The sequence below is a fragment of the Tursiops truncatus genome, chromosome 13 (genome assembly GCF_011762595.2).
Source record: "Tursiops truncatus isolate mTurTru1 chromosome 13, mTurTru1.mat.Y, whole genome shotgun sequence".
In the NCBI taxonomy this organism is placed as follows: Eukaryota; Metazoa; Chordata; class Mammalia; order Artiodactyla; family Delphinidae; genus Tursiops; species Tursiops truncatus.
In genome coordinates this window covers 50,110,104-50,133,951 of record NC_047046.1, presented here as the reverse complement: position 1 = coordinate 50,133,951, position 23,848 = coordinate 50,110,104, and the positions used below count along the sequence as shown (strand labels likewise).

Here is a 23,848-nt window from a genome sequence, read left to right as displayed (position 1 = left end):
TCATTAGAGTCAGAAAGCATATTTTGTATGATTTCAATCCTTTTAAGTTTGTTAAGGTTTGATTTATGACTCACAATATAGTCTATCTTGATAAATGCTCCATGTGCACTTGAAAAGAATGTGTGGAGTGTTCCATAAATATCAGTTAATTCAAGCTAGTTGATGGTGTTGTTCAGTTCTATCCTTGCTAATTTTCTGTAACTTTTTCTATATATTACATAGAGAGGAGTGCTGCAGCTTCCAAGTATAATTGTGGATATGTCTACTACTTTTCTGCTATGACAATTTTTGCTTCATATATTTTGAAGCTCCTATTCTCAGGTGTTTATACATTTAGAAATGTTAGAAATACATTTAGAAATGTTATGGGTGGATTGATTCTTCTAACAATGTGTAATGTCTCTCTCTAACTCTGCTAATTTCTTTGCTCTGAAGTTTACTTTGATATTTAGTCACCCTTGCTTTGGTTTGTTAGGGTTTCCATGGTATAGTTTTTTTCATACTTTTTCTTTTTAACCTACCTATATCATAATATGGGAAGAGAGTTTCTTGTAGACAGCAGGTGCTTGGGTCATTTTTAAAAATCCATTCTGCCAATCTCTATCTTGAATTGGTGTGTTTATGTTGTTTATATTTAATGTAATTATTGATATGACCATTTTATTATTTGTTTTTGGTTTGTTCCCTCTATTTTTCATTCTTCTGTTTCCCCTTTCCTACCTTTGTTTAGGTTACTTAAAAAAACATTTTTTAGTATTCCATTTTAAGTTATCTAGTACGGTTTTGACATTATCTCTTCATATAATTTTTTTTCAGTTTTGGGAGAGACAATTCTCTTTGAGCTTCTTGCTCTCCTGCATCTCCTACTGTGTGTGCCAAGACTGTAAAGTCCTGACCCCTGTTTTGCTTGGGCCATTTCTCAGCACTGCGTGGGTGCCCAAAGCACAGAGGATGCAGGTCGGAAGGTGGTGGCCTGTGCAGAGGAAGAAAGAAGCCCCTGGGCCCACGCACCGGACGCTGGGAGCAATAAGTGGCATGCTCAGGTGTAGACCCTGGAGAACTGGAGAAAAGAGGCTGACATTGTTTCCTTTCTGCTGCTCCCACCGTCCCCCAGGGGCTAGCCTCCACCGCCCCCTGTGCTCCATGAACTGCCAGCCAGGGGTTAACGTGTTGTTCTGGTGTTAGGGACTCACATCACTGTAGTCCCTGACTCTTGTGCATGTTAGACTCCTTGGTTCATGTTCTCATGGAGTAAAAAGGCTCCCGAATTCAAACGATTGGGTTTTGGTGAAGTTTGCAGAAGGGAAGGAAATCCTAAGGGGCCTTTGGGCGGGGTCCTGTGGGCCATTCACTGTACTGTTGTGGCTTCCACCACTGAACGGATGGTAAGTACTGAGGGTTCTAGTCTGTCTTCCGGTCAGGTGAGTGACAGAAGGGATTCTCCCATCCGGGATCGCTGCGTGTACAGAAGTGCTGGAGGTACGTGTAGACTGCAACCTCCCCTCTATCGTTTCCTCCCTAAACCATCCCTGGTGGTCCGGCAGAGACAATATAGAATTCCTGCAAGAGGAGAAATCAGTTTTAAAGATTTAATGGCCGGCAGACTATGCTGGGGCATTTCCTGGTATAACAGCGCCACCTGCCGGAAAAGCCACCGGTGTCCTTTTGGTTTTGTTTTTGAGCAAGTTATTACCAAGCTCTTGTGGAAACTGCATGTCTGACCCGTGCATGGCTTGTGGCTCTTTGGCCTGAATGCCCATTTTGAGGCGTATCAAATCAGACTCAATGACTAACAAGGTGGAAAGAGCCCAAAAGATCTCTCTGTTCAAAAGGAAATGGCACATATATTCAAGAACCAGGTTGCCTGGCCCTCCTGGCATCTCACCTTCACATCAAATGGGGTGTTGACACCTTTAGGGGAAACAGTATCCCCTGCCATGTCCCCTAAAGCAAAGCCACTGACCCAAAGGGGCCCTGGCTTCACAAAGAAACCCCTAAACTCTTGGGTCCGGTGCACTGGTGGTTTAGCTAAGTTGATGGTGTCAGCACTGTTGCAGCTGCTCAGCACCATATCCATCAGGCAGAAAGTGACCGCGATTGTTCTCTCAAGGGCCAGAGCTCACCACAGTCCTAATCATACTGGCCAGTCCTCCCCTGAGCCTGAGTTGCTGATGGGCCACCACCTGGCCTGCTACTGGGGAGGTTCTGGACTGGCAGATTACAGACACCCCTCTGTGGGGCAGTAACTCGGGGAAACATATTGCCACTGCTGATGGGACAGTGGTGCCACTGATGCAGATGTATTCAGTAAGGATTCTCTGATGAGACCACTGGAAGCAAAAGGCTGATCAAGCCTTCATTGCCCAGATCACAGCCATCACTACCCGCGTCCACTTGCAGATATCCGGCAGCCTGGAGCCAAGGCTCAGAGATATGGCGGATTCCCTTCCAGACCACCACAATAAAGTGAATATTGCAATAAAGCAAGTCACATGAATTTTTTTGTTTTCCAGTGCATATAAAAGTTATGTTGACTCTATACTGTCACATATTAGGTGTGCAATAGCATTGTTTAAAAAACAATGCACATACCTTAATCAAAACATACTTCATTGGTAAAAAAAAAATGTTAACCATCATCTGATAACACAGAGTCATCACAAACCTTCAATTTATAAAAGAAAAAACCCTGCAATATCTTCGAAGGGCAATAAAACAAGGTATGCTGTACTGGAGAACAAAAGTAGTGAACTCACTGCTAGTGCCTGGGTGCTTCAAATTCTGCTCTCCTTCCCCAATCCCCCTGCTGCTATGTACTTCTCAGAGTCTTCAGATAGCTGCTCCATGCCTGCTGTCCGGGGGTACAGTTGTATTGAGTGGGACAGACAGGGTGGCATGTGCTTACTCCATCTCACCCAGAACTGGAACCCAGGGAAAGCTTTGAACAGGTGGAGATAGGGGAGCCCCCCACTCCCCAGCACCAGGGCAAAGGCATAGAGCTGGGAACGCAGGACAGGCTGGGTCCTGAGCCCTGCAGGAGAGCAGAGGGAGAGAAATCTGGCAGAAGGGCGAGTGCTGTGGGCCCAGGTGTGCAGCCATCATGGGGGAGCCACTGAGGGGACCCAAGCCGAGACAGCCAAGACAGGAGCTGGGCTTCAGGCCCCGAATGTGCTGTTGCCCTCACCTGGAACGCTCCTTCTTCTGCACTTCACCCAGCCAACTCTTCTCATCCTCAGGTGTCAGCTGAAATCTCACTTCCTCAGGGAAGCCTACCTGACCATAGATCCCACAGAATTCTGTACTTTTCCCTCCTGGTCCTTATCATGGTGGCAATTGTTAATTAAGCATTTGCAATTGTTTAATTCACACCAGTTTCCCCTACTGGACTGTGGGAACATGAGGGCAACATCCACATAGATCTCGTTAATTGCTTAGGTGGATCAGTCAGTCAGCAAACCTGTAGGGAGAACCTGCTCTGTGCCCACCATTGTCCTGGGCACCAGTCTTCCCAAGGACGAGGTGTCGACCTTGCCCACTGTTGTCTGCCTGTTGCCGGCACAAACGCTGAGCCCAGTGTTAAATGACTGACTGCCCAAAGGTGGTTCTGGGTGTGTGTGTGGGTGTGTGTGGGGGTGTGTGTGTGTGTGTGTGTGTGTGTGTGTGTGTGTTTAAAGGGAGAAGGGGCGCAGAGAGGCCAGGCCAGGATCTGCTATCTGTAGCCGGGGCCTGAGGGGCAGGGCTGGAGTCTAGAGTGGAGGCAGACACTGCCTGGACGGTTTTGAGACCTTGGGGATGAGGGAGTCCCAACATGCGACCTTCTGATGATGTTCGTTAACCTCCTGCAGGCTGCCTGGTGCTCTTCCGCCAGCCCCTGGGGAACTGTCGGGGCTGAGCACCTCCTGGGCCAGGCCCAGAGCACCGCGCTCCCCATGCGGCTACAGCCGGGAGTCTTGCGACTCCTTCGGCTACCTAGCGACTGGGGGGGTGAAGGGCCAGGACAGGGACCCCAGGCCTGTCCGCTTTGAAGCTCCCCGACCTCTAGGGCGCCCCTGTGCTCCTCAGGGACCACCCTGGGGAAGGGACATCTGGTTGGGAGGCCGCCTCAGTCAGTTCCTTCATCATCCTCTGCCTTCCACACCCAGGTCCTCCTCATGCTGTCTCCTTGGAACGAAGGAATCCACGCATCTGCGCCCCAGGCAGTCTCCTCCCGCCGCCCCCCGCCCCGTGCACAGTGGCGCCGGCAAGTGTCACGGGGAGTAGAGCCTGTGGGGAGTACCCCCACCAGGGACCCTGTACCTACCGGCCCCAACTCCAACTCCAAGGGCCCTGGACGTGGTCCCTGATCCCCAGAGACACCGCGGGCAGGTGAGGAGAAGGCCTGTCCTTCTCTCTCAGAATCAGGGACTTTTTCACAGCTCAGTAGGGCCCCAGTTGAGCCTTTCAAGCTCCCTGGAGCCTCAGGGTCCTTATTGAAAGCAGGAGTTTGGCATAGACAAGCCCTCCCTATTGCATCCATCGGTATTTCCCCCAGAGGGCGCTCTGCTCACAGAATCCGGCACCTTCATCTTGCATCTCCGGCCGGAGTCACCTCTGGTGAGAAAGGCTCGGCGAAACGCGAGAGACTCGCCTAAGTTTGTTTAACCCGTAGTTCCCCAGACCTACGTAACCGGGATGTACATTTTCCACAGAACACCTTTTACGATGCCATGGAATCCAGACTGGGAAACTCCTCGAAGGACTTTTTTCCATTTTAGGCTTGTAGGGTTGGGTCCTTCCCTCCCATCCCCCTCAGGGCCGGGCTCTGGCTCCTCCCGACCGAAGCTCATGCTCCCATGGGGCCTGTGCAAGGGCTGCGCTGAGCCTGATCCGCCGTGGCCTCTGCACGAGCCTATATCAGCTGCTCATTGTTAAGCTAAGGTTGCACCTCTTCCCCCAGGATAAAAGGGGGTGGGGGTGGGGAGTCCGATTTCCGTAAGGGCAGGGATTGGTTAAACGCGTTTCTCCAGGAACTACTTTGTGCCAGGCACTGACTGAGTGGTCACTTTGGGGCACGTTTTCTGCGCTAAGAAGTTCTCACTGCTTTGGGAAGTGCATTATTGATCCAGGAAGGACATTGCCCCCTTCTGCCTCACCCTTTCTGTAGATCAACCGCACCTGGGCCTCATTCTCCAGCACCTCCCACCTCCGGCAGCGCAGGGCAGGGGTCTGGGCCAGGCGGAGAAAGGACAAACACAGTGACACATGCGGGATGGGGTGGGAGTGGGGCTTGGAGCTTGGGAGCAGAGGTGACGGTTCACTGCAGTCCTGGGGTCTGCCCCCAGCCCCCCACGCCCCTTACTCCAGTCTCTCTCACTGAGGTCCTGATAAATTGACATCTTTCACAAAAGCCAATTCCTCCAGAAGCTCTGACTCCTCACTTCTCACTGCTAAAAATAGGTGGAGAGCTGTAAAAACCCCACACCTAGAGACAATTCTAGTCATTTTGGTAGATATTTGCTCTAAAGATCTGCAATGTCTGTCGTTATTAAAACCGGGTGTTCCTTGGTAAACTCATTTCTTTTAAAAGCAGATTCACAGGCTTCAATAAAATAAATTTCTTATTTCCAGTGGGTTCGGAGACATTCAGAGGTATTACTACAAAGCCGTGACGATCCTCACCATCGGAATCCAAGGTTCTTGTTAAGGTGACAAGCAACACGCAACTCGGGGGGTCTGCTGGAGTCTCTCCAGTTCATCCGGAAGGGTGATGGCCCGGGGTTTCCAGAGTTAACTAAGAGCCTTGGGCCTCGCTGAGGGTGTGGCCCCAGTGGGCCAGGCTATGGAGCGACCAAATTCTTCTGGGTTCCCTGCGACTCTGAGAACTGGGGTCTGGTTGATAGGTGGCGTGAGCCAGACTCTTTAAGAAGGAGTCTGGGAGGCAGGGCCTGCAGCCCCTGGGGAACCCAGGTGTTTTCATTCCAGGACCAACCGTCTCCCGGTAGATCTCTCGAGATTCTACGAGATCGGGCTTCCTCGGGGAAGAGAGCTGAAAGGAGCAGAGCGTTGGGCCGTGTGCCGCCATTCTCTGAGCCTCCCCTGCCGCTCGGTGGCTTCCAGCCCATGCTCTGCCCGCTCCTCCATCAGGCCCCGCACTTAACCGCCACGCAACCTAAGGCGCACAGCGCACCTTTGGGGCTCCTGTTTGCCTTCCTGGGAAGCCCCACACGCCATCCCTCCCTCTGCAGGCCCTATCCTTGGCCCTCAGGTGTCCGTCGTGGTGTTCAAAGAGGAGAACATTTCCTGATGGAGGGGCTTGGGTGAAGGGGCCAGCTCTCCCACCGCAGGGCGCTGGCAGTTGCGCCGGTTTCAAAGCGAAAGCAATGCATTCGGGCTGTTCTGCAGAGAAAAGGCTCCAGGAGTAGGCGAGGATGTTTCCTGGGACGAATTCGGGACACCTCACAGCTGCTGGCAGGAACAACCGGCCCCAAGGATGTAGGTGAGTGCCTGGGATTTTTTTTTTTCCTGCATGTCTGTGAGTGAGGGAGTGTGTGTGTGTGTGTGTGTTTGCACGTGTTTCTTTTTTTTCCCCAAAAACCTACTGCGAGAAGTGCACTAAAGTGACTAAGCTCTAGTTCTTTCTGGATAAGCGTGTTCAGGATGGGTAGCCCAAGGTGCATTAGGACCAGCTGTAACCTGTGTACTGGTTCGTATGCCTTGGGTTCTGAGAGTAAGGGCCATTTTTTCCCTTGGGACTGGTTTGTGCTGCGAAGAATGAGATTGGCTGCAGCTGTGCAGTGGAAGATGGCCAAGGCTGACAACACCAGGTATTATCAGGCGGGCTCGCATTCAGTTGCTCTGAGATTCCTTATTTTCTGATTTGAGAATATAACAGTGTGTCAGGTTGCTGCAGACTTTCACCTTTCCAGACGTAGGCCTTGTGCCACTGGAGCCTGTGCTGGTATCCTGGGCTTTGGTCCCTGGGGCTCTGGGACTCCTGGAAAGTAATAGGCTCCCAGTATTTATGTGTGAAGTTCTGTCCCCTGAGTCTCAGATATTCCTGCCCTTGTACCTCCTTTGGGACAAAGCCTGGGCCCTCCTTTCTGGGCCCCTGGGAAGAGCCACCATTACAGTGTGACTCTGATTGGTGGCATGAGCCAGACTCTGTACTGAAGAGCCTGGGTAGAGGCACCCAAATGCCTTGTCAACCAGTTGTCTGTTGGCACTGTCCTGTACTTAGCTTCTTGCTTGGAGATACCAGATCAAGAGGTCATCTTGTTAATATGATTGTGGCAAAATTGCTTTGACATAGTTTCCTGAGATTGAGCAGACGTGAGTGAAGGTGGGAGTGTGAGGGTGAGAGGGTGGTGGATCCTGATTTGAGGTGACACAGCAGCCCAAATGGGCAAGTAGGCATCTAACACTGAGATTATTTATTCGAGTGGGATGAGGTTTATAGGCAAATAGCAATTACAGTAATAATGATTAGTATAAATATTTATTTATACATATATAACCTTAATAAACATAGAGTACCATAAATTATACATCTATGTAAAAAGTAAACAAATATGTGAGCAATTAGAAAAAGGATAACAGGGCTTCCCTGGTGGGACAGTGGTTAAGAATCTGCCTGCCAATGCAGGAGACACGGGTTTGAGCCCTGGTCCGTAAAGATCGCACATGCCGCAGAGCAACTAAGCCCGTGCGCCACAACTACTGAGCCTGTGCTCTAGACCCCGTGAGCCGCAACTACTGAAGCCCGTGTGCCTAGAGCCCATGCTCTGCAATAAGAGAAGCCACCGCAATGAGAAGCCCGCGCACCACTATGAAGAGTAGCCCCCGCTCACTGCAACTAGAGAAAGCTCGTGTACAGCAATGAAGACCCAACACAGCCAAAACATAAATAAATAAATAAATTTATAAAAATATAATAGGAAAATTACCTAATCTGAACAATAAAGAAAAAACAGGTTAAAAAATTAATAGCAGACCCTCACAGACCTGTAGGATTATAAACATATCAAATATTTGTGTCACTGGAGTCTCAGAAGGAGATGAGAAAAAGTATGGGGCTGAAAAGGTATTCAAAAAAATTATAGCTGAAAATATCCCAAATATGACAAAAGATATATGTCTACAGATATAAGAAACTGAGCAAATCCCCAACAGGATAAGCCCAAAGAAAGCCAAATCAAAACATATCATGATAAAAATTCTGCAAACTAAAGACAAAGAAAAAATTCTTTATCAATGAGAGAGAAGTGACACCTTACCCATAAAGGAAAAATAATTCAAATGACAGTGGATTTCTCATCAGAAATCACAGAGGCCAGATGAAGTAGCATAACATTTTTCAAGTGCTAAAAGTAAAGAATCATCAACTCACAATTCTATATCCAGTGAAAATATCCTTTAGGAAGGAAGGGTAAATTAAGACATTCTCAGATGAAGAAAAACTAAGAGGATCTGTTTCCAGTAGAACTACTCTAAAAGGATAGCTAAAGGAAGTTTTTTTTTTTTTAACTTTTTATTTTATATTGGAGTATAAGTTGATTAACAATGTTGTGTTAGTTTCAGGTGTACAGGAACGTGATTCGGTTATCCATATACATGTATCATTCTTTTTCAAATTCTTTTCCCATTTAGGTTGTTACATAATATTGAGCAGAGTTCCCTGTGCTATACAGTAGGTCCTTGTTGATTATCCATTTTAAATATAGTAGTGTGTACATGTCAATCCCAAATTCCGTAACTATCCCTCCCCCCAGCCCTTCCCCTCTGGTAACCATAAGTTTGTTCTTGAAGTCTGTGAGTCTGTTTCTGTTTTGTAAATAAGTTCATTTGTATCATTATTTTTAGATTCTGCATATAAGCAATATCATATGATATTTGTCTTTCTCTGTCTGACTTCACTCAGTATCGTAATCTCCATGTTGCTGCAAATGGCATTGTTTCATTCTTTTTAATGGCTGAGTAATATTCCAATGGATATATGTACCACATCTTTTTTATCCATTCATCTGTCGATGGACATTGAGGTTGCTTCCAATTAGGTTTCTTGGCTATTGTAAACAGTGCTGCATGCAGTGAACACAGGGGTGCATGTATCCTTTTGGACCATGTCTTTCTCTGGATATATGCCCAGGAGTGGGATTGCAGGATCGTATGGTAGCTCTATGTTTAGCTTTTTAAGAAACCTCCATACTGTTCTCCATAGTGACTATACTAATTTACATTCCCATCAGCAGTGTAGGACGGTTCCCTTTTCTCCACACTGTCTCCAGCATTTGCTGTTTGTGGATTTTTTTGATGATGGCCATTCTGACTGATGTGAGGTGATATCTCATTGTAGTTTTGATTTTCATTTTTCTAATAATTAGCAATGTTGAACATCTTTTAATATGCCTCTTGGCCATCTGTATGTCTTCTTTGGAGAAGTATCTATTTAGGTCTTCTGCCCATTTTTTGATTGGGTTGTTTGTTTTTATGATATTAAGTTGCATGAGCTGTTTGTAAATTTTGGAGACTGATCTCTTGTCTCACATCATTTGCAAATATTTTCTCCAATTCTGTGGGTTGTCTTTTTGTTTATGGTTTCCTTTGCTGTGCAAAAGCTTTTGAGTTTAATTAGGTCCTATTTGTTTATTTTTGTTTTTATTTCCATTACTCTGGCAGACAGATTGAAAAACATATTGCTGTGATTTATGTCAGAGAGTGTTATACCTATGTTTTCCTCTAAGAGTTTTATAGTGTCCAGCCTTACATTTACGTCTTTAATCTATTTTGAGTTTATTTTTTGTATGGTGTTAGAGTGTTCTAATTTCATTTTTTTAACATGTAGCTGTCTAGTTTTCCCAGCACCATTTATTGAAGAGACTGTCTTTCCTCCATTATATAGTCTTGCCTGCTTTGTTGTAGATTAATTGACCATAGGTGCATGGATTTAGTTCTGGGCTTTCTATCCTGTTCCATTGATCTATATTTCTATTTTTGTGTCAGTATCATACTGTTTTGATGACCCCTCTAGGTGGTCACAAAGCACCGAGCTGATCTCCCTGTGCTATGCAGCTGCTTCCCACTAGCTATCTATTTTACATTTGGTAGTATATATAAGTCCATGTCACTCTCTCACTTTGTCGCAGCTTACCTTCCCCCTCCCCGTGTCCTCAAGTCCATTCTCTACATCTGCATCTTTATTCCATCTTCTTTATCCATTCATCTGTCGATGGACAGTTACGTTGCTTCCATGTCCTGGCTACTGTAAATAGAGCTGCAATGAACATTGTGGTACATGACTCTTTTTGAATTATGGTTTTCTCAGGGTATATGCCCAGTAGTGGGATTGCAGGGTCATATGGTAGCTCTATTTTTAGTTTTTTAAGGAACCTCCATACTGTTCTCCATAGTGGCTGTATCAATTTACATTCCCACAACCTGTTGGGGGTTTTTTAATCACAGTTTCAATTTCAGTACTTGTTATTGGTCTGTTCATATTTCCCACATGCTGCGCACCACAACTACTGAGCTCACACACCTCAACGAGAGAGCCCGTGTGCCACAACTACAGAGCCCATGCACCCTGGAGCCCGCGTGCCACAACTAGAAAGAGAAAACCTGCATGCCACAAGTAGAGAGAAACCTGCGCACCACTAGAGAGAAACCCACACGCCACAACTAGAAAGAAGCCCGTGTGCCACAACAAAGAGACTGTGCACCGCAATGAAAGTTACTGCATGCCTCAACGAAGATCCTGCATGCCGCAACTAAAACCCAATGCAGTCAAAAAAATAAAGAAAAAAAGATAATAACAAGTTTTGATGATGTGCAGAAACTGGGTCCCTCGTACGTTGCTGGTGGGAATGTAAAATGGTGCAGCTGCTTTGAAAAACAGTTTGGCAGGTACTCAGGAAATTAAACATAGAGTTATCATACGACCCAGCAATTTCACTCCTAGGTATATACCCAAGTAAAATGTCCTGCAAAAAAATCTGTACATAAATGTTCATACCTGCATTATTCATAAATAGTCAAAAGTGGAAACAACCCAAATGTCTGTTAACTGATGAATGGATAAATGAAGTGTGGTATATCCACACAATGGAATATTATTTGGCAATAGAAAGGAATGAAATATTGATACATGCTACAACATGGATGAATCTTGAAAATATAAGCTAAATGAAGCCAATCAGAAAACACTATATTCCATTTATATAAAATCTCCAGAATAGGTACATCTACAGAGAAAAAGTAGATTAGTGGTTGCCTAGGACTTGGGGAGTGATGGCTAAAGAGTATGGGGCTTCTTTCTGAGGTGATAAAAATGTTCTAAAATTGTGATGATGGTTGCACAACTCTGTGAATATACTAAAAAACTACTGAATTGTACACTTGTAATGAGTAAATTGTATTCTGTGAATTATATCTCAGTAAAGCTGTTACCAAAAAAATAAAAGAATTCGTGGAACATCAGTAAGGAAGAAAGAAAAACAGAAAGAGTAAAACTATGAGTAAATACAACAGATTTTCCTTTTCCTCTTAAGTTTTCTAAATTATGTTTGGTGGTTGAAGCAAAAATTACTACATTTTTTTTTTCTTTTTAGTTGAAGTTTTTATTATTATCTAAAATTACTACATTTTCTGATGTAGTTCTCAGCGTATTTAGAGAAAATAGCTAAGACAATCATAATGTAAATGGGGAAGAGTAAAAGGAATCAAAGGGAGGTAAAGTTTTTTTGGTAAATATATCATGTGAATTTCTCAGTGTTCCTATAAAAGTCTCAGACTCCAGAGACTGGGGAATCAGTGTTCAATAAATGTAATGTTTGTTTTCACTTCGCTCAGAAACTAGATCTGAAGTCATCTGTTTCCCTACTAGTAGAACTAATTGCTTCCATCCATTAGCCTTGTTTTAGCCACCCAAGAGCAAAAAAGTTACATTTCAGGATAGGTATCTAGGTTTGAGCATTATTTTTCTAGGTAATGGCTTTTGAAATTTCAAAAGGGATGAAACCCAGGACACACAGATATTTGTACATTTTAAAAGCTGAGAATTGGGCTGTTTGGACCCTTGAGATACTTATTTCAAAGTGTTCAAGTAAGACATTTCCAAGGAGATTCTTTCAGAAGGGGAGAGAGAGGCATCTGCCTTTCTCCTGCATATAAATGGCCAAAATTCACTCCTCTGTGTTTCTCACTTACAATGTAGACTTTGCATGTGTCTTTGTATTTGACCTGGCTCTCACTGTATTGTTCCAAGGACATGGGAGAAGCACATGCTTGTTATTTTCTGTAAGGTAAATAATAAGAAATCTACTCCTGATCTAAAAATCCCATGTGTACATTCAGGACACAATTAAAGAGGATGAGTGCTAAAAACATAACACTTCACTTGGACTGAAAAATGTTGACCTCAGTAGACTGATGTTATATACATATAGTATAATATCTTGAGCAAACTGCTGAAAAAAATACTATACGAAGAGGTGCCTTAAAAAGAAAAACTATTCAAAAAGGCACATGCACCCCAATGTTCATTGCAGCACTGTTTACAATAGCCAGGACATGGAAGAAACCTAAACGCCCATCAACAGACAAATGGGTAAAGAAGATGTGGTACGTATATACAATGGAATATTACTCAGCCATAAAGAGGAATGAAATTGGGTCATTTGTAGAGATGTGGATGGACCTAGAGACTCTCATACAGAGTGAAGTAAGTCAGAAAGAGAAAAACAGATACCGTATATTAACGCATATATGTGGAATCTAGAAAAATGGTACAGATGAACTGGTTTATAAGGCAGAAATATAGACACAGACGTAGAGAACAAACGTATGGACACCAAGGGGGTAAAGCGGGGGTGGTGGGATGAACTGGGAGATTGAGATTGACATATATACACTAATATGTATGAAATAGATAACTAGTAAGAACCTGCTGTATAAAAATTTAAATTAAATTAAAAAAAAAACTCTAAGAAAATAAAAACTCTAGAAGGTAAATAAAAGTGGAAGTCTAAGACGTACAGGAAGGAGTTCTGTTTTCCAGTTCCACAGGTAAGGAACTTGGAAGTCACCATCCATTCCAACAACATGTAAAAAGCTGGTCCAGACTGAAAAATCAACAACTCTTCTTGGATCCATAGAAGAGGGGAGGACACAGGGCAAACCACTGCCCCAGGATCGAAGAGTCAGGCGAATACAGGGAGTCCCAGCTTACCAGAGGAGCGGAGACTCATGAGCAGAATTCACTGCAGGAGCCAGAGTCAGGGTAGGAAAATCTGAACTATGATGGCTGGAGGCTCAGTGTGGACAAATCTGAGAGTTAAAAACTCCAGGGCACCCAGACACAGAGGGACCCTCACAATATTGTGAGATTTTCCCCCAGGAGCTCAATCAGATCCCCACAGTAGATATCAGAGAAGAATTACCTCGGGGCATCTGGCATGGGGAGGGGAAAAGAAACCATTTTGAAATATGCCAAGAAATCTGTTCTTAACAAGACCTACCCTCAGGGGAAACTAGCAATTTATTTTATGGATTATCAACAAGCTGATTCTAAAGTTTATATGGAGAGACAAAAGGCTAAGAATAGCCAACACAAAACTGAAAAAGAACAATATTGGGCAACTGATTCTACCTGACTTCAAGCCTTATTATATAGCTATAAAAATTAAGACAGTATCGTATTGATGAAAAGACAGACAGATAAGTCAATAGAACAGAATCAAAAGCCCAGAAAGAGTGCCCCATAAATATGGTCAACTACTCTTTGACAAAGAAGCAAAGGCAATACAGTGGAACAAAGATAGTCTCTTCAACAGTTGATGTTGGAACAACTGGACATTTACATACAAAAAAAAATAACCTAGACAGAGACCTTACACCCTTCACAAAAATTAACTTAAAATGGATCATAGATCTAACTGTAAAATGCAAAACTATAAAACTCCTGGAAAATAACACAGGAGAAAACCTATGACTTTGGGTATTGTGATGCCTTTTTTAGATAGAACAACAAAGACATGATCCATGAAAGAAATAATCGATAAGTTGGACTTCATTAAAGTTAAAAACTTCTGCTCTGTGAAAGACAACCAAGAAAATGGGAAGACAAGACACAGACTGGGAGAAAATATTTGCAAAAGGCACATCTAATAAAGGACTGTTATCCCAAATTTACAAAGAACTCTTAAACTACACAATGATAACACAAAAAGGGAAATCTGTAGATCAATATCCCTCATGAATATAGATAGAAAAACTCTTAACAAGACATTAGCAAGCAGAATTCACCAGTCTGTAAAAAGAATTATACACTGACTAAATAGGGTTTATTCCAGGGATGGAATGCTAATTAAATATTTGAAAATAGTGTAATACACCATTGTGTTTGTTTCTTATTGCTGGTGTAACAACACAAGCTAGTGGTGTAAAAGCACAGATCTGTTATCTTACAATTCTAGAGGCCAGAAGTCCAAAATGGGTTTTACTGGCTTAAAATCAACGTGTCAGTAGGGCTATGTTCCTTTCTGTAGATTTTAAGGGATAATCTGTTTTTTCACCTTTTCTAGCTTCTAGGGGCTGCTTGCATCCTTGGCTCATGGCCCCCTTCCATCTTCAAAGCCAGCAATGTCCAGTTGAGTTTTTCTTATATCACATCACTCTACCACTGATTCACCCTCTTTTACATTTAAGGAGACTTGTGATTGCCTTGGGACCACCCAGCTAATCTAGGATAATTTCCCCACCTCAGGGTCAACTGATTAGCAACCTTATATCCATTTGCAAACTTAATTCTCCTTTGCAAAGTAAACTAACATATTCACAGGTTCCAGGGATTAGGACATGACCATCTTTGGGAGCCATTATTCTGCCTGTAATTAGCCCTCCTATTGCCTGCTTTTTGGCCCTATCTTGGGCTCCTTCCCTTCACCTAACTATTCCTTGTCCATACTGCCCTAATCAGCTTGCTGACCTTCTTCCTGTCCTAGGGCCTTTGCCCTCACTGCTCCCCAACCTGGAAAACTGTCCACTTGCCCCATGGCTTGCTCTTTTGTACCTTCCACACTATGGTCAAATATCCCTTCTTTAGTTAGGCTGACCACCTGCTACGGAATGGCTCCTTCTGCCTTGTCACTCTGTCAACTGTTTTCGTTTTCTTCAAGGCACATTCTTTATTTTGTTTCACTTGTTTGTTTATCTGTCTCCAACCCTGCCTCCTGTCAGCTCCGTGAAGGCAGGGAGTTTGCATTCTGTTTCCCTGAATGGTGTGGGACATAGAGGAGGCTCTCAGTGTATATTTGGTGAATTAAGAAACAAATAAATGACAATCATCTGCAAATAATGAGAACACATTGTTGTTCTTGATGACGTTTTTTTACCTCCTTTCTGTTTCAGATCTTAATGTATTGTCAGAACTTCCTGAACACTGTTAAGTGGTAGTGGTGACAGCAGGCATCCTTCTTTTGTTTGATTTAAATAAGAAAGTCTCTAGGGTTTTATCGTTAAATAGAAATTTGGCTTTTGGTTTGAAAAAATATAAGTTAAAGTACAAGAGTACTTTTAAAAAACCAAACATATTAAACACAACTTTTGCAACAAGTGTTTACTATTAAGGTTTTATCAAACATCTACTGGCCCAATACATTCATAGATTTTCTCTTAAACCTTAGTTAAATTTTGAGACAATCCCAACTTAGTTGAAGTGAATACTTCTTTTAATCTAATGTTGAATTCTTTCTTTTTATGTTGTGTCTAGGAGTTTTGAGTCTGCAATCATGAAGGAGACTGGCTGAGACTTTTCCTTTCTTAAAAATTTATTTTATTCAAGTCTAGTTGATTTACAATGTTGTGTGAGTTTCTGGTGTACAACACAGTGATTCAGTTATATATATGTGTGTGTGTGTATATATATATATATATATATACACACACACACACACACATATACATTCTTTTTCATATTCTTTTCCACTACAGTTTATCACAGGATATTAAATATAGTAGTTCCCTGCACTATACAGTAAGACCTTGTTGTTTATCCATTCTATATATAATAGTTTGCCTCTGCTAATCCCAAACTCCCTATCCATCCCTCCCATACCCCCCTCCCCCTTGACAACCACAAGTCTGTTCTCTGTGAGTCTGGCTGGGACTTTTCTCTCTTTGGTCCACTGTTTCAAGTCAAGCTCTTTATCTCTAAACCTGCCTGTGGCCTGTGGATCAGGGAAGGCCACACACTCAGAGTGCAGGATGGAATCAGGTGGGCTGGACTGAGTAACAGTGGAAGTGCTGAAGAGTAAATCCTACCTTGTTTCTTTTCACTTTTTGCAGTTTTAAATGTTTCTTTGCTGAAGTCAAACCAAGTCATGCATTGGTTAAGGAGGACTGGATTTCCATCCTTCTGGATTGGATCCCCTTCCAGCGGCCCAGTGCACAGTGTCCTTGGTCTGGTTTGGCACACAGCTCAGTGCAGCTGCCCTCACCACAGGCACCAGCCTTAGCAGAAGCAAATGATGAGAGCGGCGGAAGGGAAAAACCATCTGTTAATGCCATCTCTGTCAAGGTGTTATAACTCCCCAATGAGGCAGGCAGTTTAGACATGACAAAACAGAGGCCCGGAGAGATGAAGGGCCTTGCTAAAGGTCCCTCAGCTGACAGATGGCCCACTTTGGATTTGAACCTATGATTATCTGACTTCCAAGCCTGTGCTCTTTCCACAGGGCCACTGTCTCCTTTCACAACTGACCGTTTCACTTTGGCCACTGAAATGGCACAACTGTGTAGAGACCGTGTCCCTCTCCTTCTCCCCTCTCTTGACAGGATGTGCAGTACAATATTGCCTGATGTCTTGAAAGTGAAGGTTCTTCCTGGCCTATGAGGCAGGAGCTGAGGCCCTCAGGGTGGCCCCTCTGCACAGGCTTATAGGGAAGTACCTATGTGCAACCCAGCCCTTCTGCCTTCGGACCTGTAGCAGCTCAACCCCAGAGTCCAAAGGTGGGAAGGGGGGGCTTTTGAGGGATGTCAGCCTCTCCCTTTCCCAAGTGTGTCCCCCTAGGGTAGAATGGGGTGCTTGCCTGAGGGGAGCCGGGCACTGGCCCTGCACACCCTGCTCATCTGCTTAGGTGGTGGACTTACTGGGGTTCCCTCCACCACGTGAAAAACAGAGAGAGAGTGTATGGTGAGAGCTGCCTGCGGAGAGGTCCCTAGTTCCTAAGAGTGAAGAGGCAAGATGGCAAAGGAACCCACCGCCTGGGAGCTGGCTTCAGAGGGCAGTTCCCACCCGACACTATTGCTATGAGGTATATTTATCATTACTGTTGCTCTTTGTTCCCTTTTGTAGATCTGAATGCCTACCTGCTACCATTTCCTTTTAGTATGAAGAACTTCTTTTAGCATTTCTTACAGTGCAGGACTGTTGGCCACAGAGGCTCTCAGGTTCCATTTATATGAAAATGTCTTTATTTCACCTTCGATTTTTTGCTTACTTGTTTATTTTTTAAAGTGTACAATTCGGTGGTTTTAGTATATTTACAACGTTGCACACCATATCCACTATCTAATTCCAGAACATTTTTATAATCTCAAAAATAAACGCACACCCATTTCCAGTCGTTCCCCATTCCCTCTTCCCCAAGGTCGTGCCAAACACTAACCTATTTTCTGTCTCTGGGTGCCTAATCTGAACACTTCACATAAATGGAATCATAAAATGTGTTCTATCTGGCTTCTTTCATGCAGCATATTTTCAAAGTGCACCCATGTTGTAACATGCATGAATAAGTACTTAATTCCTTTTATTAAAAAAACATTTTTAAGAGCAGTTTTTAGGTTCACAACAAAATTGAGAGGGAGGTACAGAGATTTCCCATATACCTCCTTTCTCCCACACATGTATAGCCTCCCACTTCACTCACCATAGTGGTACATTTGTTACCAAGGGTGACCCTTCATTGACAAACCATAATCACTCAAAGTCCATAGTTTCCCTTAGGGTTCACTCTTGGTGGTGTAAACTCTGTGGGTTTGGACAAACGTATAAAGACATGTATCCATCATTATAACATCATACAGAGTATTTTCACTGCCCTAAGAATTCTCTGTGCTCTGCCTATTTATTCCTCCCCCCGACCCTTTCCCCTGGCAACTACAGATATTTTTATTGTCTCCATAGTTTTGATTTTCCAGAATGTCATATAGTTGGAATCCTACAGTAGGTAGCTTTTTCAGGTTGGCTTTTTTTCACCTAGTAATGTGCATTTAAGTTTCCCCCATGCCTTGTTTTTGGCTTGGTAGCTTTTATTTTTTAAGGGCTGAAAACAGTCCATTGTTATAATGTCCCACGGTTTATCCATTCACCTTGGTTGCTTCCAAGTTTTGGCAATTATGAATAGAGCTACTGTAAACATCCGTGTGGAGGTTTTTGTGTGGACGAAAGTTTCCAAATCCTTTGGATAAATACCAAGGAGAATGATTACTGGATGGTGTGGTAAGAATATGTTTAGTTTTGTAAGAAACTGCCCAACTGTCTTCCAAAGTGGCTGTACCATTCTGCATTCCCACCAGCAACGAATGAGAGTTCCTGTTACTCTGTATACTCACCAGCATTTGGTGCATTCCTTTCTGTGCGTGTGGTAAAAAACACATAAAATTTACCATTGTAACCATTTTAACTATACTTTAGTGTTAAGTATGTTCACACTGTTGTGAAAATACCCATTAAACTGCAACTCCCTTTTCCCCCCTCCCCCCAGCCCCTGGTAACCACAATTCTACTTTCTATTTCAATGAATTTGATTACTTCAGATATTTCATATAAGCAGAAACATATAATATTTGTCTTTTTGTGAGTGGCATATTTCACTTAGCATAATGTCCTCAAGGTTCATCCATGTTAAAGGATGTGTCAAGATTTCCTTCCATTTTAAGGCTGAGTAATAATCCACTGTGTGATTATATCTATATCTGTCTCACATTTTGTTTATCCATTCACATTTGTGTTGCTTCTGCATCTTGGCTGTTGTTAATAGTGTGCTATAAGCATGGGTATGCAAGTATCTCTTGGAGACCCCTGCTTTCAATTTTTTTGGATATATGCCCAAAAATAGGATTGTGGGATCATATGGTAGTTCTATTTTTATTTTTTGAAGAACTTCCATACTGTTTTCCGTAATGGTTGCACGATTTTACAATCCCACCAACAATGCACAAGTTCCAACTTCTCCACATCCCTGTCAACACTTGTTATTTTCTGTCTTTTTGATATTACCCATACTAATGGGTATGAGGTGATATCTAATGTGGTTCTGATTTGCATTCCTCTGATGATTAGTGATGTTGAGCATCTTTTCATATGCTTTTTGGCCATTTATATATCATCTTTGGAGAAATGTCTATTAAAATTTGTGCCCATTTTTTAGTTACGCTATTTTATTTTTTATTGATATGTAGGATTTCTTTATATATTCTGGATATTAATGCCTTTTTCAGATATGTGCTTTTGCAAATATTTTCTCCCATTACATAGTTTGCCTTTCACTTCGTTGATTTTGTCCTTTGACACACAAAAGTTTTTAAGTTTGGTATAGTCTATTTTTTTGCTCTTGTTGCTTATGATTTTGGTGCCATATCCAAGAAATCATCGCCAAGTCCAATGTCATGAAACTTTTCCCTTTTGTTTTCCTCTAGGAGTTTTATAGTTTTAGGTCTAAGTGCCTAAGTGCTCTAGCTAGGATTTCCAATGCTATATTGAAAAAAATAAAAGTGGTAAGAGCAGATATCCTTGCCTTGTTCCTGATCTCAGAGGGAAAACTTTCAGTCTTTCACCCTTAAGTATGATTGATAGCTGTGGGCTTTTCACATATGGGCTTTATTATGTTGCAATAATTCTTTCTTTTTTTAGTTTGCTGATTTTTTTTTATCATGAAAGGGTGTTGAACCTTGTCATATGCTTTTCCGCATCAGTTGAGATGATCCTTTTTCATCCTTCATTCTGTTATTGTGGTGTATTGCATTAATTGATTTTTATAGGTGGAGCCATTTAAGCATTCCAGGAACAAATCCCACTTGGTCATGGTGTATACTCCTTTTAAAGTTCTGTTGAATTCTTTTTGCTAGTATTTTGTTAAGAATTTTTGCATCAATAGTCACCAGGGATAGTGGTCATAGTTATATTTTCTTGTAGTGTCTTTATCTGGCTTTGGTATCAGGATAATGCTAGCTTCATAGAATGAATTTGGAAGTGTACCCCCCTCTTAAGTTTTTTTTGAAGAGATTCAGGAGAACTGGTGTTACCTCTTTAAATGTTTGGTAGAATTCACCAGTGAATCTATCTGGTCCTGGGCTTTTCTTTGTTGGGAGGCTTTTTTTTTTTTTTTTTTTTTTTTTGTGGTACGCAGGCCTCTCACTGCTGTGGCCTCTCCCGTTGCGGAGCACAGGCTCCAGACGCGCAGGCTCAGCGGCCATGGCTCACGGGCCCAGCCGCTCCGCAGCCTGTGGGATCTTCCCGAGCCGGGGCACGAACCTGTGTCCCCTGCATCGGCAGGCGGACTCTCAACCACTGCGCCACCAGGGAAGCCCTGTTGGGAGGCTTTTGATTCCCTGTTCAATCTTTTTACTCAGTATTGGTCTGTTTAGATTTTCTGTTTCTTCATGATTCAGTCTTGGCAGTTTAAGTGTTTCTAGGATTTTATTCATTTCTTCTAGGTTAACTAATTTGTTGTACAACTTGGTGTACAATTGTTCATAGTATTCTTCTATAATCCTTTTCTTCCTGTCATTGTAATGCCCTCTTTCATTTCTAATTTTAGTTATTTGAGTCTTCTCTCTTTTCTCATAATCTAGCTAAGGATTTGATAATTTTGTTGATCTTTTAAAATTCAACTCAGTTTCATTCATTGTTTTCTATTTTCCTGTTCTCTAGTTTATCTCTGCTCTAATCTTTATTATTTTCTTCCTTATGCTCCCTTTGGATTAAGTTTTTTCTTCTTTTTCTAGTTTCTTGAGTTGTAAATTTGGGTTGAGGTCTTTCTACTTCAGTATAGTACTCATTTATACCTGTAAATTTCCCTCTTAGCACTGCTTTCACTGCATCCCATAAGTTTTGGTATGTCGTGTTTTAATTTTGACTTGTCTCAGGTATTTTATAATATTCCTTGTGAATTTCTATGTTGCATTGGTTGTTTAAAAGTGTATTGTTTAATTTCCACATATTTGTGGATTTTCCAGTTTTCCTTGTGCTGTTGATTTCTAGTTTCATTCCATTGTGATGGAGAAAGATACTTTGTATGATTTCAATAGTCTTGAATTTATTAAGAGTTGTTTTGTGGCCTAATATGTGGTCTATCCTGGAGAATGTACCATGTGCACTTGATAAGAATGTACATTCTGCTATAGTTGGGTAAAATGTTCTGTATATGTCTGTTAGGTCCAGTTGGTCTACAGTGTTGTTCAGTTCCTCCATTTGCTTGCTGACTTTCTGTCTGGTTGTTCTATCCATTATTGAAAGTGGGGAATTGAACTCTCTTACTAGTATTGTGTTTCTGTCTATTTCCCCCTTCAATTCTATCAAGGTTTGCTTCATATATTTAGGAGTTCTGAGGTTTGGTACATAAATATTTATAACTGATAAATCTTCTTGGTGAATCGACCCTCTTATTATTGTACAATGTCCTTCTTTGTCTTTTGTAATAGTTTTTGATTTAAAGTCTGTCTGGTTTTAGTATGGCCACTCCTGCTCTTTTCTGGTTACCGTTTGTATGGAATATCTTTTTCCACCCTTTCACTTTCAGCCTATGTGTGTCCTTAGATCTAAAGTCTCTTGTAGACAGCATGTAGTTGGATCACTTTTTTAAATCCATTAAGCCAATCTGTGTCTTTTGATTGGGGAGTTTAATGCATTTACATGTATTTAAAGTAATTATTGACAGGGAGGGACTTAACAATTGCCATTTTGTTCATCGTTTTCTGTATGTCTTGTAGCTTTATTGTCTTTCTTACTTTGTGTTTCATTTTTTTGGTAGTGATACACTTTGATTTCTTTCTCATTTCCTTTTGTGTATATTCTATAGATATTTTCTTTGTGGTTACCATTGCAATTAAATATCTTAAAATTGTAGCTTTCTGTTTTAAACTGATAACAACTTAGCTTCAGTTGCAACTCTATTCCTTTACAGCTTCACCTCACACACTTTGTACTATTGATGTCACCAATCACATCTTTAAATATTGTGTAATATAGATTTATGGTTATTTAAATTTTTGTCATTTAAATTCTATGCATTAAAATTACAATAGAAGAGGTTACTATATTTGTTCATGCACTTACCTTTATTGAAGAGCCTTATAATTTCAGCAACAGCTTCATGTTGCTGTCTATTATCTTTTCACTTCAACTTGAAGGACTCTTTTAGCATTCCTTGTAGAGTAGTTCTAGTGCTAATGAAATCCCTCAGCTTTTATTTATCTAGGAAGGTCTTAATTTCTCCTTCATTTTGAAGGACAGTCTTGCCACATACAGTATTCTTGGTTGAGTTCTTTTCTTTTAGTACTTTGAATATATCATACTACTCCCTTCTGGCTTTCAAAGGTTATGCTGAGAAATCTGCTGATAATCTTATGGAAGCTCCTTTGTAAATGATATATTGCTTTCCTCTAACTGCTTTCAAGATCATCTGTCTTTGACTTTAGACAATTTGATTGTAATGTGTCTTGATGTGGTTCTCTTTGGATTTACTCTAGTTGGAGTTCTTTAAATTTCTTAAAATCTGTATGTCTATTTTCTTAGATTTGGGAAGCTTTTGACTGTCATTTCTTCACAGAAACTCTTTGCCCCTTTCTCTCTTTCTTCTCCTTCTGGGATTTCCTTAATGTGTACATTAGTCCCCCTGAGAATGTACCATAAGTCCCTTAGGCTATCTTTGGTTTTTTTAATATTTTCTTATTTGCTCCTCTGACTCAATAATTTCAAATGACCTGTCTTCACTTTTGCTAGCTTGGTCAAGTCAGCTGTTGAACCCCTCTATTGAATGTTTTTTTTTTTTTCGCTACGCGGGCCTCTCACTGTTGTGGCCTCTCCCACTGCGGAGCACAGGCTCCGGACGCGCAGGCTCAGCAGCCATGGCTCACGGGCCCAGCCACTCCGCGGCATGTGGGATCTTCCCAGACTGGGGCACGAACCCACGTCCCCTGCGTCGGCAGGCGGACTCTCAACCACTGCGCCACCAAGGAAGCCCTATTGAATGTTTTTAAAAATAAATTTATTTATTTATTTTTGGCTGTGTTGGGCTTTTGTTGCTGCATGTGGGCTTTCTCTAGCCACGGCGAGCAGGGGCTACTCTTCATTGTGGTGTGTGGGCTTCTCATTGTGGTGGCTTCTCTTGTTGAGGAATGTGGGCTGTAGGCACACGGGCTTCAGTAGTTGTGGCACACAGGCTCAGTAGTTGTGGCTTGTGGGCTCTAGAGCACAGGCTCAGTAGTTGTGGCGCACAGACTTAGTTGCTCCACGGCATGTGGGATCTTCCCAGACCAGGGCTCGAACCCATGTCCCCTGCATTGGCAGGAGGATTCTTAACCACTGCAGCACCTGGGACGTCCCGACTCTATTGAATTTTTTGTTCAGTTATTGTATTTTTCAGCTCCAAAATTTGTTTGCTTTTTAAAAAAAATAGTTTGTCTCTTTGTTAATATTCTTATTTTGTTCATTCATCATTTTCCTAATTCAGTTTAGTTGTTTGTGTTTTCTTTTAGTTCACTATCTTTATAACAATTATTTTAATTTTTTGTCAGGGAGCTCATAGATCTGCATTTCTTTAGGGTTAGTTTCTAGAGTTTTATTTCTTTTCCTTTGACTGACCAACATTTTCCT

At 42.3% G+C, this 23,848-nt stretch overlaps 1 long non-coding RNA gene across 2 annotated transcripts in view; it reads left to right on the top strand.

Annotated features, from left to right (window-relative positions):
* LOC109549191 (uncharacterized) overlaps window positions 1-23,848 on the top strand; it is a 103,004-nt gene that overhangs the window by 50,314 nt on the left and 28,842 nt on the right. Inside the window, exons 6-7 of one of the 2 annotated variants that reach the window (XR_012325378.1) lie at window positions 817-5,684; window positions 6,225-6,471. This is a non-coding gene — a long non-coding RNA (uncharacterized lncRNA). Of the gene's footprint in view, window positions 1-816; window positions 5,685-6,224; window positions 6,476-23,848 lie in introns of both variants that reach the window. The other variant, XR_002175408.3, reaches the window with a different exon arrangement.